The 8,416-nt window shown below is 40.7% G+C and overlaps 1 long non-coding RNA gene across 1 annotated transcript; it reads left to right on the top strand.

The window, feature by feature from the left end:
• The first annotated feature begins 448 nt into the window (after positions 1–448).
• On the top strand, positions 449–7,278 carry LOC117519522. The gene is made up of 3 exons (XR_004563324.1): positions 449–520; positions 6,545–6,549; positions 7,268–7,278. It is a non-coding gene; the product is annotated as an uncharacterized LOC117519522 (long non-coding RNA).
• The last annotated feature ends 1,138 nt before the right edge of the window (positions 7,279–8,416 follow it).

Here is an 8,416-nt window from a genome sequence, read left to right as displayed (position 1 = left end):
AACATAGTGGAATGCGGCTGTGCACATGCATGAAGATGTACAGTACCTTTCAGTGCAGGGATGAGCAATCTGTACTTTGTGGTAGTGGGGGGGAAGGGGGGGTAAATGGGGTCTCTGGCATTATTTGTAAGTCTAGCTGTGAATGGAAATAAGCTGTTTTTGTGTCTTGAGCTTTTAGTCCTGACAGACCTTAGCCATCTGCCAGAGGGGAGGGTGACAAAAAGTTTGTGTCCTGGGTGAATGGGATCAGCCAGCCACTATCTTCCTTGCTCGCCTCAGGGCCCTGGCGGTGTACCGGTCCTGTAGGGATGGCAGATTGCAGTCGATCACCTTTTCTGCTGCATGGATGATACACTGCAATCTGCACCTGTCCTTAGTAGTGGCAGCACCGTACCAGATAGTGATGGAGGAGGAGATGATGGACTCATTGATGGCACATTTTCCTAATGTTATTACTTCCTTTTATATGTTGAAAGTCATGTTTATAGTTGAGGGAAATTTGACAAATAAATTAATTCTAGTCTCCCCATCTTTCTTTTTCCAAACTTGTTTCAATAACTAGACTATGGCTTTAGGTAATGTTACCCAGTGGTAGGCACAGTTCAGCTAATTCGATAGCAGATAATTATCAAAGCTAATGTTTTTGCTATCGGATTAGCTTTTCAGATAAGTTTTAAAACCATCATCGGGCCAATTATCTTCCGATAAATTTAGTTCCGATAACTTTCAATCCGCTAACATTTTCTTTGCTGGTAAAGTTTAACGGTCAAAAATGTTTGTAAACCCTAAAATCAAACATTGTAGACCGTTTGTTGTGTGTTTATAGCCACCGAGCAGACTTGCTGATGGCGTCATCATTAAGTGCAAAACGTGATTGGCCGGTCGATGCAGGGAGCATTGTGGGTAGTGTAGTTCAGGTTCTCTTTGGACTTTTCAGTGACTTGTCCACTTTGTGGCTGTAATTTAATTGCCAAGACTCAGTGGGGGAGAGAAGCTCACACGGCGCAGCTGTGTGTACAGAGGGAGGGTCTTTTCTTCACGTTTAGTCACTGTTTTGGATTTTTAAAAAGGATGCTTTATGTGGATTATTTATTCAGATGAATCCCACTGAAACTAACATCCCACTGGATATACCTTTCAGCATTGATGGTGCCATCACAGATGTGTAAGTTGGATCTGGATGGTCTTTTTCCTCTGTTGTCCAGAGAACACATTGTCCATGATTTCCAAAAACAATTTGAAATGTGGACTCATCAGACCACAGCACACTTTTCCACTTTGCGTCTGTCCATTTCAAATGAACTCGGGCCCAGAGAAGGTGGCGGCGTTTCTGGATGTTGTTGATGTATGGCTTTCGCTTTGCATGGTAGAGTTTTAACTTGCACTTGTATATGTATCAAAGAACTGTGTTAAGTGACAATGGTTTTCTGAAGTGTTCCTGAGCCCACGCGGTAAGATCCTTTACACAATGATGTTGGTTTTTAATGCAGTGCCGCCTGAGGGATCAAAGGTCACAGGCATTCAGTGTTGGTTTTCGGTCTTGCCACTTATGTGTAGAAACAAGTGTGTGTAGAGACAAGAAGAAGAGGAGTGTCTCTCCCTTATTTAGCAGGAGTAGGGGAAAAACTACAGAGGCTCTTCAGACAGCACAAAATCCCAGTTTACTTTAAACCGATTAACACCTTGAGACAGAAATTAGTTCACCCTAAGGACATGATCCCTAGTTACAAACAGAGCAATGTAGTGTATTCTATCAGATGTCAGGAAAACTGTAACGAGCACTACATAGGTGAGATTAAGCAACCTTTACACAAAAGACTATACCAGCACCGCAGAGAGGGCACCAGTGGACCTCAGTCTGCAGTTCATCTCCACCTTAAAGACAATAACCACACGTTTGAGGACAAGGAAGTTAAAATATTAGCCAGAGAGAAAAAATGGTTTGAGAGAGGGGTCAAGGAGGCATTCTTTGTGAAACGTTTAAAACCCAGCCTTAACCGGGGAGGGGGTCTGAGACACGCTTTGTCCCCTGTTTACAATGGGGTACTCAGGTCAAAGCAGTTTCAGTCTTTTGTTCATGGTAATGAATCAGTCACGTCATCAGAAGAGTCATCAAGGGAGCCATCAAGAAAGGCATCCATCCCATCATTAGGAGGGACAGCTGCCCTGTCATTAGGAGAGTGCTAACTAGAGCACAATAGTTGCTAATTAGAGCTATTGTTTAGTCACTAGCCTATAGAAGTCTGCCTCTCTGTAGGAGGGGTCTGGTTAGGTTTAAAACTCCAGCTTTTGTTGGCTTCTGTTCATTCGTCTCTACAAGAGTCAGACAGAAGTCAGACTTCCAGAGCAAGAATTTTAGCTGAGGAAGCTTCTGCGATTTGAAGCAAAACATCCTCGCGTCAAGCAACCCAGTCCAGTCGAAGATTCAAGCTTCTCTACTATGTGTAGAAAGTTGTCCAGATTCTCTGACTCTTCTGATTATATTATGGACTGTAGATGATGGAATCCCTAAATTCCTTGCAATTGAATGTTGAGAAACATTGTTCTTAAACTGTTGGACTGTTTTTTTTCACACAGTTGTTCACAAAGTGGTGATCCTGCCCCATCTTTGCTTGTGAATAGCTGAGACTTTTGGGGATGCTTCTTTTATACCCAATCATGAAACTCACCTGTTTCCAAACAGGTGTTCTTTGAGCATTCATCAACTTTCCCAGTCTTTTGTTGCCCCTTCCCAACTTTTTTGAAATGTGTTGCAGGTCTCTATTTCAAAATGAGCAAATATTTGCACAAAACAATAACGTTTATCAGTTTGAACATTAAATATCTTGTCTTTGTGGTGTATTCGATTGAATATAGGTTGAAGAGGATTTGCAAATCATTGTATTCTGTTTTTATTTACATTTTACACAATGTCCCAACTTCATTGGAATTGGGGTTGTACTTCTCCTGTGGCTGATGGTTCATTCTGGGCTTCTGAAAGCTCCTGTGTCAATTCAGCTCAAGTGGTCATGCAGCTTGACTGTCACCAATACCATGTGTAACGTCAGACGTGTCAGACAAGTAATCTGTGCCCTGATTACTGTTATGATGACAACCTGTAGCACTAACTAACTAACAACTGTCATCATTGAAGAGAAAATGAGCTAAATATTAAATGAATCCTTTTCCATATTTCTGTACGTGCACATTCAGTTTGGTTTATGTGCACATGTGCGTTCCCCCCACTACAGCCATAATTAAATGAATCCTTTTCCATATTTCTGTACGTGCACATTCAGTTTGGTTTATGTACACATGTGCGTTCCCCCCACTACAGTGGGGGGAACGCACATTCATGAAAATGCTTCATGTGGAAAATTCCACTACCTCCAGCAGTGAGAGCAACAGCGGCACACTGTGAGGTGTGTGCCATTAAAAAAAAAAAAAACTTCAACTTTTTCTGTTGGACAACTATGTCAGGTTAGCATGATCTGCTGCTGAACATTTGTGGAGTATCTTATGATACACTGCAAAGTCTTTCACAAATATCACAATTTCTTGTAATTCTGTAGCATAGGTTGGTCAGTTTTATTTTCATCTCCCAGTTTCTCAGACAACTGCATAGCAGAAAGGATAATTTTGTGGTCTTGGCCCATGTCTCCAGATCTAGGTCCCATGTGGTGTCATATGGTATAGTAGAATCAATGTAGTGTAATATGAATAGGGATGGGTATTGATAAGATGTTATCTATTTCGATACCATTATCGAGTCCGCTTATCAATAATGGTATAGTAGAATCAATGTAGTGTAATATGAATAGGGATGGGTATTGATAAGATGTTATCTATATCGATACCATTATCGATTCCGTTTATCGATCTGATTCCTTACCATTTCCCTTATCGAGACCTCTTGTGAATTTTCTGTGTACTAAAAGTAGGCTTTACAGATTTTCTATGTCAACAACATTTTATTGAGTCTTAAAGTAAATAAACATGAAATTGGTCACTGGATCCTTAAACTCGGGACATAATGTGGATCCTTGATTTCTGGACATCAATAGATATAAACAAAATCTGTAGTTTTTGTCAAAAGCATTTCCTTTCAGACATTATTGGCATGACTGTCTTTCCATACATCTGAGCTGAGCTCAGCTGGCTGTGCTGCACGTCAGGATCTAATTCATAAAGAATGCAGGGTGTTTCATTTTGGGAGGAAAAAACGTTTTAGTCAATTGTAGTTTATTGTCTATATTACAGCATTTGGAAAGAGGTGTCATTTTATTTAATGCGGCAATTCGTTTTGAAGTTATTAATTCTGACCGGACTCTGTCTCAGCAGAGAGCCACTGTACCAACGGAATGGAGGACGATTCTCGTTTCTTGACTGCAACAAGAGTCCCAGTTAGTGACTTTAATCCACACAAAAGTGACTCACGACTGACATATTTTAATGGCTTTGAGAGGGGTTAAGAAGTGGACTTGCCGCTTCTGAAGAGCAGCGAATCAAACAACCAAAGAGCCATCGGATCGAAGCACTGCTTCAATGGTTCACGCTTCAAAGTGGAGTCGCGCTGCAGAAGCAGTTGATTACAGAGCCGCTGCAGAGTCTGTAATCAACGTAGATAAATGATCATTTTCCCGACAAACACCCTCAAAAACAACGACCGCTCTGAAGGACCGATAAGGAAATCATTAAGCAAAAAGACTATTGATATCGGTGGATCGAATAATTTCTTAACGATTCTCGATTATAGTTTTGCACTAGTTTTATCTAAAATAGTTCACGCACCGATCTGCTTGTTGGAAATATCTGTTCAAGGCTTCGCTTGCAATGTAGGCCATGCTTGTTCAAATCCTATCATGTATATTAATGGTGGAGAGTTGCATATACAGCATTAAGAGGATATGAAACGACACAATGTGTTTCATTTTCTGTGAAAAGCAGAGCCACACTACAACACCAATTCCAATGAAGTTGAGATGTTGTATAAAATGTAAATAAAAACAGAATACAATGATGCAAATCCTCTTCAACCTATATTCAATTGAATGGTAAATGGACTGCATTTATATAGCGCTTTTCCATCTGCATCAGATGCTCAAAGCGCTTTACAATTAGGCCTCACATTCACCCCGATGTCAGGGTGCTGCCATACAAGGCGCTCACTACACACCGGGAGCAATAGGGGATTAAAGACCTTGCCCAAGGGCCCTTAGTGATTTTCCAGTCAGGCGGGGATTTGAACCCAGGATCTTCTGGTCTCAAGCCCAACACCTTAACCACTAGACCATCACCTCCCCTAATTAATTAATTAATTATTCAATTAATTAATAATTGACCTTTAATGTTCAAACTGTTAAGCCTTAGTGTTTTTGTGCAAATAGTTGCTCATTTTGAAGTGGATGCCTGCAACACGTTTCAAAAAGCTGGGACAGTGGTATGTTTACCACTGTGTTACACCACCTTTCCTTCTAACAACACTCAGTAAGCATTTGGGAACTGAGTACACTCATGATTGGGTATAAAAGGAGCATCCCTAAAAGTCTCAGCCGTTCACAAGCAAAGATGGCGTGAGGATCACCAATTTGTGAACACTTGCATGAAAAAATAGTCCAATAGTTTAACAACAATGTTTCTCAATGTTCAATTGCAAGGATTTTGGGGATTCCATCATCTACAGTCCATAATATAATCAGAAAATTCAGAGAATCTGGAGAACTTTCTACACATAAGCAGCAAGGCCAAAAACCAACATTGAATGTCCATGACCTTCGATCCCTCAGGCAGCGCTGCATTAAAAACTGACATCATTGTGTAAAGGATCTTACTGCATGGGCTCAGGAACACTTCAGAAAACCATTGTCAGTTAACATAGTTTGTCGCTACATCTACAAGTGCAAGTTAAAACTCTACCATGCAAAGCGAAAGCAACAACCCAACAACCTCCAGAAACGTCAACGCCTTCTCTGGGCCCGAGCTCATTTGAAATGGACAGACACAAAGTGGAAAAGTGTGCTGTGGTCTGATGAGTCCACATTTCAAATTGTTTCTGGAAATCATGGATGTCGTGTCCTCTGGACAAAAGAGGAAAAAGACCATCCAGATTGTTACCAGCGCAAAGTTCAAAAGCCAGCATCTGTGATGGTATGGGGGTGTGTTAGTGCCCATGGCATGGACAACTTACACATCTGTGATGGCACCATCAATGCTGAAAGGTACATCCAGGTTTTGGAGCAACACATGCTGCCATCCAAGCAACGTCTTTTTCAGGGACGTCACTGTTTATTTCAGTAAGACAATGCCAAGCCACATTCTGCACGTGTTACATTACTGCAGGCTTCGTAGTAAAAGAGTGCGGGTACTAGACTGGCCTGCCTGCAGTCCAGACCTGTTGCCCATTGAAAATGTGTGGTGCATTGTGAACTGCAAAATACGACAACGGAGACCCCGGACTGTTGAACAACAGAAGTCGTACATCAAGCAAGAATGGGAAAGAATTCCACCTACAAAGCTTCAACAATTAGTGTCCTCAGTTCCCAAATGATTAGAGTGTTGTTAGAAGGAAAGGTGATGTAACACAGTGGTAAACATACCACTGTCCCAGTGTGTTTGAAACGTTGCAGGCATCCATTTCAAAATGAGCAAATATTTGCACAAAACCAATAAAGTTTATCAGTTTGAACATTACATATCTTGTCTATGTGGTGTATTCAATTGAATATAAATTGAAGAGGATTTGCAAATCATTGTATTCTGTTTTTATTTACATTTTACACAACGTCCCAACTTCATTGAAACTGGGGTTGTAGTTATCAGCTTTGGAATCACAGCAGCAAGGAACATGGAAATCATTTCAAGTCCAGAGGAAAGCAGTGACAGCATGTAAGATGAATTGTTGATGAGCCCAATGACAGATAAGGAATGTTGGAAAGTTATTTCATCTGTCTCTTGAAGAGATTCTCCCAGTGGTTGTGGCTGTTGTCATTGATTGATTGTGTTTCCACAGCTGACATCAACAAAGCTCCAAAGGGACATTTTCCTCTTGCAGCCACTCAACAGGGCAGAAAGCAGCACAATCAAGAAATTGAAGGTCTTCGGGCTGAACTGGTCCAGAGACTGAATCTGAGTAATATGAGGTCAGAAAGCTCAGAAGACATTTTGAAATGTTTTACAGCAGTCAAAGTTTAATAGGCAATATTCCTATAACTCTAAAGGCTAGACCATGGCAGCCTATTATTATTATTTATTATTATTTCAGTAGCACTTTCAATTGTACAAAGTGCAGTAAGTAAGTGCAGTAAGTAACTCAGTCACTCACTCACTCATTCACATTGAGATAAAAAAGCCTCACAGAAATTTGATACAAAAATTAGACTTAATCCTAAAATGATCCCTATGAACATTGCAAAAATGCTGCATAGCAGCAGCCATTATGTCTACTTTCAAAACCTAAAATTTAAGTATGTGGCACAGGTTTAATAGTATGAAAAGAACTTCTTCATGGTGAACAGAAAGCAAGGTTGAGCTGGGGGGATTTGAGACAAAATTCCACCTTCTTGCCTATAATGTTGCTTCCTACTGAAATTACTTCCAACTTTGAATTATGGCAGTAGTTTTTATTCATTGATTACACAATGGCAAGAGAATTCTTGTTCTTAATCTGTAAACATTGTTTTTATTGTTGACTCACGTGATCTGTAGTGTCATTCTTGCGGTGAGCAAAGTCTTATTTATTATCTTTCCCCAATATGGACATACAGTACAACAATGACAGATCCTCACAATCCAGCTCCCCCGATCTGAGAATGTTATTTACATATGACTGATAACTTCACAGAAGATTGGATACATCTGGGTTTTGTGGGGCAATGGGGGGAGATGTAATTGGTTAAAGTAACCATTTCACAACTGGACTGCAGCTTTGGCAGTTTTCCTGCACTGGGGAGTGAGACGGAGATGGTGAGAAGAGAGGCAAGGGAAAGAGGAACATCTGGGTCTACTGGAGACAGAAATTGTTCGCAGCTGTCAGACTTTTCCAGCTGCTCCACTGACCTTCACTGTGCCAATCAGAGGTCCGTGGGAACAACTTAAATGTTCTCCAGTTTGAAGATAGATTGCCAATCATTCCTCACTCTTTCAGAAAGTAGAGAACTAGTGAATTCTCATTTGTATCCATTTCTCCTCTGATTGGGTTTTATTCTCATAATAACCTTGAAAATGTGAAGATGAATGCAGATTAGAAGGCGCATTAGTGCCTTTGATGTAAACTAAACTATGGATGTTAGAAGACCATTGTGATGTAAACTAAACTATGGATGTTAGAAGACCATTGTGTTAACATACGGAGTGATTGAACAGTCTTTGAAATAGGTCCTTGTCACCACAGAGTATAGCGGTATGTAGAGCTCAGATCCTGCGGTTGGAAGAAGTGTCT

The sequence above is a fragment of the Thalassophryne amazonica genome, chromosome 10, assembly GCF_902500255.1.
Source record: "Thalassophryne amazonica chromosome 10, fThaAma1.1, whole genome shotgun sequence".
NCBI classification, from domain to species: domain Eukaryota; kingdom Metazoa; phylum Chordata; class Actinopteri; order Batrachoidiformes; family Batrachoididae; genus Thalassophryne; species Thalassophryne amazonica.
The sequence above is the reverse complement of the archived record's forward strand: the minus strand, read 5'-3'. Positions and strand labels throughout refer to the sequence as shown.